The sequence below is a fragment of the Numida meleagris genome, chromosome 4 (assembly GCF_002078875.1).
Source record: "Numida meleagris isolate 19003 breed g44 Domestic line chromosome 4, NumMel1.0, whole genome shotgun sequence".
NCBI lineage: Eukaryota > Metazoa > Chordata > Aves > Galliformes > Numididae > Numida > Numida meleagris.
In genome coordinates this window covers 92804708-92812778 of record NC_034412.1, presented here as the reverse complement: position 1 = coordinate 92812778, position 8071 = coordinate 92804708, and positions in this window count along the sequence as shown.

Below are 8071 nucleotides of genomic sequence, written 5' to 3'. Positions count from 1 at the left end.
GACATCATCTCCAAGACCACTCAAGTCAACAGGAACATTTCCTGTAATATCAGTTCTTTGTTCCCCTTTGGTACCTGTATGGACAGCTTTGTTCCATGAAATGTTGCAGTGTGTAAAACATACAGGGAAAGAAACAAACTGTTTAGTATCTTATTTACACATTCTTGAGTTATGGAGTCCAAGTGAAAGAAAACCCAAAAAATTCACTGGACAGATTTTTGCAAGTGCCGTCTTCAGAGAGAACTGTTCCAGGCAATACAGTTCTGAAGCAGAAGCACAACTTTGATATTAACTGTGATGGGCAAAAGCTGTAAGTTTTTTTCTCTTCTTTTGACAGTCTGAAGATGAGTTGCTCCACTTCTGGACCAGGCGATGTGTGCTGAGGAGCAAAAAGAGAAAATTCGGGTGTTCATATAGGCAATGAGCTTACATTAACTAAATCTACTGGAGGTGCTGCAGAATCAATCTGCAAGAAGAAAGCTGAAGTGCAGGACCATACTGGGCATATAGAGCAGAGAACTGCAGCTATACTTTCATGTACAGCTTTCTGAAACAAAAGCTGCTACTAACCTGGGTTTACTGCAGTGACCCTAAAGCTGACCTTGGGCCTCCTGAGGTCTCTTCCCAACCCATGTTATCTTATGATCCTCTGTCATCTCGGCCCCTCACCTCCTGCCAGCTGAGTTGTGCACTTAGCATGAGTAGCATAGCAGACTTTGATTCAAGCTCTCCGAGAACAGTTATCCACATTACAAATCCAGAGCACTATTAAGCATGGTTTGCAGGCTCAGAAAAAGAAATAAAAAGCACATCAGGAGTGAACACTGAGCTGATGTGCTGAATTCTGCAGAACAGAAGTGATTTAATAGGTGTGTGGGTGTTGGATGTCAGAAAGACCCATCATCAAGTCTGACTCCTGAATACATGGGCTGAAGTGTTTTAGTTTAGCCAGTGATCTGCAGCAAGCACTTCTCTGCAAAGATTATTTTGCTCATAAATGCGGTAGCATGAGAGGCATCTTTAGAAGCTGAGATACCTTGAGGGCTGAAATCCTCATGAGGATGTCAGCACAGGAAAGAGGCACAGAAATCCTTTTGCAGACCTGGTGCTGCTCACTTAACCATTAAAGGAAAAAAGAAAGCCTCAACTGAGATTTAAGATCTCAGAGAAAAGCATTTTCTCCCCCAGATGCCCCTGCTCTCTCCACTGGACTCACAACCCGTGGTTAGGTCTGGGTTCACATCAAACTCAAAAGGGCTGTAGGACTGTCCCAGGCTCAGATAACTTCTTTAATATTTGGGGAATGAAAAGTGACAAAACTCACCCTTCCCTGTGTCAAAATTCACACATGCACCTTTTATTTTTAATCCAATAATGTTAAAAATGCTACTCAGCTCTGGAGTTCCCTACATTTGGCATCCAGATAGAGGTTTGAGCAAGCTGACCAGGCTGACATATCATCAATGGAGACCTAGCAGTCAGTTTAGCAACCCAGCTTATGCCAATTTGGATGTCCCAAAATGCCCCTTGGCCACCCTTTGCTCTCCAGCAGCCCATAGGTCTTCCATAGATGCTGGTTCAGATCTCGGTCTGCTTCATTGTTATTTTGCATGAAAGGGCTTCACCTGGCCATAAGGCAAAGAGCAGGAATGGCTTAATGCTCAGCTGCAAGCAGGAGGCAAACTAGAGGTCGTTCCTGGCTCAAATGAGCCATCAGACTTCGTGGCCTCGTGGCCTCCTGCCCTCGAGGGGCCCTCTGCTGCTTGGGATAATTGGCATTTACGAGCTGTTCTTTAGAGCCACATGTGGAGAAGATCGTTTTCAAATCCCAAGGCTGGAATTCACTTCTGTAATGAGATGAAAAGACGCATAAAACAAATAAGGATAAAAATGGTCACAAATCAAACACCAGCTGGCTGCTAATCGCACCTTCTCTTTGCTCACCTGGTGCCTTTAGCGAAGTCAAACAATGTTCTCATTGATGGGAGCCCCAGCTGCATTCTCTTTGCAAAATTTCCCCAAAGCTGAGCTGACAGGGTACACAGTGCTCCTCGTTCCTGCCTCACGGGAACATGGTGTTTCATAGGGCTGAACGGAGCCAGAAGTTTGGCTGTGCTTTTCTCTTGTGCTCACTGCCAAGAGCAGCCTCTACCCTAACTCCCAATTTCTCACCCTCCAACTCTTTGACCCTATAAGAAGGGTTTCCTTGCTTGCACCAGGGGAAGTTCGGGTTGGATGTTAGGAAAATTTTTTTCTCTGAAAGAGTGGTAACGCATTGGAGCAGACTGCCCAAGGGAGGTGGTGGAGTCACTGTCCCTGGAGGTGTTCAAGATAAAGATGTGGCTCTGAGGGACATGGTTAGTGGGCATGGTAGGGATGGACTAGATGATCTTTGAGGTATTTTCCAACTTTAATGATTCTATGATTCCGATGCCTTTGCCAAATACAAAAGGATTTTATGACTACACCCATCTCCCGAACACACAGCATAATTCCCTTTGAATGTCTGAGCTCTCAGGTTGCAGGCAAGGCAGATTTTCAAGGATTTCTCCGCAGCCCTGGGGCAAGAAATAGCAAACTGTAACTCCTGGTACAGATGCAGTCACTGAGAGATGTCAGTGCTGCCTTTGGCCTGAAGTGTGGGCTGAATGCCTCTAATCCCAACCAACTTCAAGTTCCTGCATGGCTGACATTCAGGCGATCTTCACGTTCAAAAGGGAAATGAAACAAAACTCAGTTCGTTACAACAATCCACCAAAAAAAAAAAGTTTCATGCTGTAAATCTCGGCATGCAGACTCTACCAACATAAAAACAATCTATCCCGGAGAAGGCGTTCTCCCCACCCCGCTAGCATTATTCGCACATTAAATCAGAACTGACAAAGCAGACTTTTCAGCTGAGCTCCTTCTCGTTCTTCTTTTTTTTATCACGATGAAATAATTCCCCTTTTTAACCACTTCCAAATGCTCGCACTGATGCATTATGGAAGTGGCGGCGCAGATATCCAAGAGGATGACATGTCTGACTTTTTTCAAAGCAGCAAACAGACAGGATGTTAATGAGTCGGAGAAGTATTAAAAAAATGCTTTTGCAAAAGGAAATGTTTTTAACTGTATAAACCATCGCAGCAACTATTGATTGCATTTCCTCCACAACCAGGCAGGCGAAGGCTGATTTATGACAGCAACCCACCCTAACTATCTAACCAGATTTAATATAGTTGCCACTCCGTGACACAATGATGTATACCTTTGTGGCAATCTAGAAAATAATTTGCGAGGAATAACAGTTTGTTCTTCAGCAATCAGCCATAAAGCTGTCAGGGGAGGGTCTCCAGGCTGGTGATAGGACAGTGATGGAGCGAGGAGGGACTGAGGGGAGAGGGGAGGATCTCAAATTTATGGATATGAGGATTTTCATGAGGCTGTGTTGTTACTGGTTTTATTTTAACCATAAACCAAAGGTAACACAGTCTCCATACACGGTGTTTACCCACCTTCACTTTTCATTGTCTGACAAAAATTCAAATGGGCCTCGCTGTGTAAGTTGACAATGCAGTCATCAGTTGTCTGGAGTCAGTATTTTCTGACAGCTCTGGAAGCAGCTTTCCCATTGGGAGCCCGGAGGCCAAGGTTACGGAGGGAAGAGGAAGGCAGAATCTCAGTTCATCTACACTTTTTTTGCTTCTTCACTTGAAACGTTCAGGTTTTAGCGAAAGCTGAGCAAAATACCAAATACTGAAGGAGAAAAAAATTCTCTTCCATCCTGAAATGCCTTACAAGCCTGGGTGAAATTTCTTTCAGCATTTTTGCTTGGAGCAAAGCCTTGAATGAAACACAGCGTTTCATGAGGTTGGATCTAATGGGAAAGGCTGCTCAAAATGTCTCCTGGGAGCTTCTGCTGAAGAAGTCCTTGGTACGGGACCAGGGCAGGAAGGACTGGGGTAAGCCAATGGCAAAATTTAACTGCCTCACTAGGAAGAATGTCGATTGCCAAGGACTGCTGAGACACAACAGTTTGACACAATGAGACATTCACGTGGCTTTGCCACCACCACTGCTGTCAGGTTAACGTGTTCATAAGGAAATTCCCACTGGATGAGAAGCCTGTTTTGCATCAAGTCTTCATTAATGCAACAGAGTTTCTACCCATTTACAAAGAATACAGTCTTGTAGGGTAATGAATACCTTTACAAGCACTATGTTCTGTGCTTCAACCAAGACTGTGTTATTGCTGGGCACTAAATACAGCAGCACCCATCCCTTCCACCTTTCCCATGCTTCTCTCTTGCATCACCGAGGCTCTCTGGCATCCCAGTTACATGCGAGTTGGTTATTTTGTGCTTTGTTTCCTTCCTTCTTTGCACACTGCTGTATCATTCACCCTTAGGGTACATTGCCTTCTCAAACAAATCTCAAAGCAAATCTGGTCCACGGGAGCACCAATACATCCTAAGATGCTGTAAGTGAACCTCAGGGTGCAAAGCGAAGAGGACGTGACCACAGTGCCTGCCTCAGGTGGAGTGCTGGCACCTATTTCCCTAAGGAAAAATCCTTTTAGCAGCCCAGAAGCATCTACGGATGTCTTGTTTAGCAGAATAACAAAAACGACAACAGAAACTTAAGTTAACCACTGAACAGAGCCCTGGCTGGAAACAAGCCAAGCATATTTTCTTTAGTTGACTAATTCTTGTTTATTTTTTGAAAGCTGCTGCTATAAAATGCACAATCCAATTACAATTTCCAGGCTGAAAGAATGGCTGCTAATTATATTGTTTCCCATCATTGCTACAATCATTGCAAGAAAGAATGGATTAATGCTGTATGATTTTGTTCCCTGTACAAGAATCAGATAGAGGCATTCTCAAATGATTTACAAAAGACACATTAAATAAACAAACAGTGTTTTTGCAACAGAAATAGACTGTACCATAAACAGGACAAATTGAAAAATACAGATTTGCTGCTACGTTCCAATGCATCAGAAATGAGGCTAACACACTAACCGCGCATACTGAGTATAAACTGTATGACATGGAAATCAGGAGGGAAGCTCAAGTGACATTTGAAATGTGAGCCTGGGCTGTGGGAGAGCTGCCTTGGGGTCTGGCCTGGCAGAAACTTGAAGCATGACTTCGAGTAAACCCTGGTGATGGGGAGGTGGAGTGCAGCTCCAGAGCCAACCTAGTTGTCTCCAGGTAGGTGCGATCATGCATGCTTTGGGTGTCTAAGTTTCTCTTATGAGAGTTTGGCCAGAGATCTAGTCAATGAAGATCAACGATCAAATGTGTCTACTTGACTACACCAGCGGTTTTGCTGCCCTTGCTTCATTTCTTACATGCTTAACTCCAAACACCCAATTCTGCCATGTCTGAAGACCCTGGGAGATGGATATGGATCTTGACCCAAAATCCTTCAGTGTTTTAGAACAGGGCTGGAACCAGAGTCTAGACTGGCATGTATGAAGCTCCAGTTGGCTGGAGCTACTCACCTGGAGTACTGCATCCAGGTGCGGAGTCCTCAGTACAGGAGAGACATGGACCTGTTAGAGTGTGTCCAGAGGAGGACCACAAAATGATCCAAGGGATGGAACACCTCTCCTACAAGGACAGGCTGAGAGAGCTGGGGCTGTTCAGACTGGAGAAGAGAAGGCTGCAAGGTGACCTGAGAGCGGCCTGTCAGTATCTAATTAGGGGCTACAGGAAAGGAGGGGACAGACTCTTTAGCAGGGTCTGTGGTGATAGGACAAGGAGAAATGGTTTCAAGCTTAAAGAGGGGAGATTTAGGTTGGATGTAACTAAAAAGTCTTTTACAGTGAGGGTAGTGAGGCACTGGAGCAGGTTGCCCAGAGATGTGGTTGATGCCCCATCCCTGGAGACTTTCAAGGTGAGGCTGGACCAGGATCTGGGCAACCTGATCCAGCTGTGCACATCCCTGTTCACTGCAGGAGAGTTGGACTAGATGGCCTTTAAAGGTCCCTTCCAACTCTAAAGAATCTATGATTCTATGATTTATTCCCAAATCATCCATGCTGTGGGAGGCAAAGGTCAGTGTCTGACTCGAGCTCACCTAACAGTTTCTTACTGAAAGATAAACAAGGTCTATCCAGTCAAACGATTGCTAAGAAGCTTCCCTCACCCACTGATTCTTCTCCTGGAAGCTATTGCTAGTTAGCAGCAAGACTTGCAGCCTGAAGGCAGAGCAAGAAAGGAGAGGATGACCTTGGGCAAGACACAGCCCTTCAGGCTGCGAATCCCTCAGGGACATTTCTACACGCAGAGGCATGCATACATCTGTCACTACATACACAGTAACTATTTCCACAGCTCCAAGGCTACAAGAACCCTTCCTGCCTTTCTGCACAGTCAACCTTCTCCACACAATGGTTGAGGCTAAAGACCCTAAGCCAAACCAATCTCATCCCACATATCACAGAAAAGCAGGACTACTCCAGTTCCCAATGGCACTGCTCATTGCTGGCTCCCTTCAGCGTGCACAGCCTGCTGTATGTGGCTCCATGGAAGATGCTTTTCTTCCAAGGAGTGCCATCTCCTTCTGCTGTCCTCTAGAGAGTCAGCAGAGGGTGACTATTTCATAGCTTAGTTTATTATGCTCTGGTTGGGTTTCTTCTTCTGCTTTTGTTGTTGTGAATGAAAAACAATACACATATAAAATCTCTCATTCGTGGCAATTCATTTCTCTCCTCCCTAACAGTCCTACCTAAGCTCCCCCTCGTCAGCCCTCCAGCCTTGGGGAACAGAATAAAAGCAACAACAACAACAAATAGAACAGGTAAGCTCTTGAAGAAAACAGCCTGAGACATTTCTTGTCCACATCAGAATGAAGATCAGTATTTCTCTAAGGCAGGTCCCATCTGACTGCCAAAGCCGCACAGTTCAGACAGCATTTCTCATACCAGACTGAAAAACAACAAGAAATGGCAGCGTTGCTGGCATGCTGAGAGCACAGGGAGAAAAACCAGCTGGGCTCTCTACCACCTCTTCCCAACTCGGGTAAAGGGATATGATCACAAATCAATGTAACATCCAGAAAGAATAAAGTAGTGTTGTTCTTGCTTTCATCTTCTATTTCTCCGGCACAGTTTCAGTCCCTGAGTTAAGAGAGGGAACTCAGAACTGTTTCAGTGTCAGAACCTGCCACCTAGAGAGCAAAACGGATGGGAACAGGTTTGTGGGTTGTTGTGGGTCTTTGGTGTTTTTTTTTAAAGCAGCTATCTCATAGCGTTACAGATGCGCTAGACACCATAAATTCGCTGTGCTGTCTTTTACGGCAACAAAACAGATTTTAAGAGACCCTTCATTATGTATCTGCACAGCACAGACATCATTATAGGCTACTGCAGCTACTCCCAGCACAAACACTGCCGCCTGCGGTTTAGCGACGATGGGCCGGGAAAGCATTTTTTTCCTTCCAGTTCTGAATGCGTAGTTTGGGTAAACAGGCTGATTTATTTCTTCCTTTTTGAGATCACATCGCTCCTGCAGAAAGCGGGCGGTTTTTAATCATCATTTTGGGATGCTACGAGTGGCAGCGGGCTGGCCGGGCCTGAGTTCAGTGGTGAGCTCTGTGCTCAGCATCCTGGGTCAGAAAGCACACGACACCAGGGCCACAAGAAGATGAACAAGCAGAAACATCACAGCGCACTTCTGAGGAAGTATCCTGAGGCTTTTTTCACTGCAGCAAACTTTCAAATGCCCACTTACAGGGAAATATTCTGTTTCCATGTCAGATTCAAATGGAAGAAGTTGCCAATTCCCTTCCGAAAAAGGGAAGTGTTTTGGTATTTCTGAGCCAGACAACATTTCAAGCATTTTACACTTTGTGTCACTTCAATGCTAAACCACGCTCTCGCAGAGAGGAGGAAGGGGGATAGATAGGAATAATCTCCCTCTAAAACTGGTACCTATCAGATGCGCTGATCATCACTCCCTACAGCTCCCTGAAGAGACATGGAGGTCTTCCTCTTCTCACAGATGGTGGGATGGGAGGTATCGGCTTTAAGTTGTGCCGGGGTGGGGGGTCAGATTGGATATGAGGAATAATTTCTCCC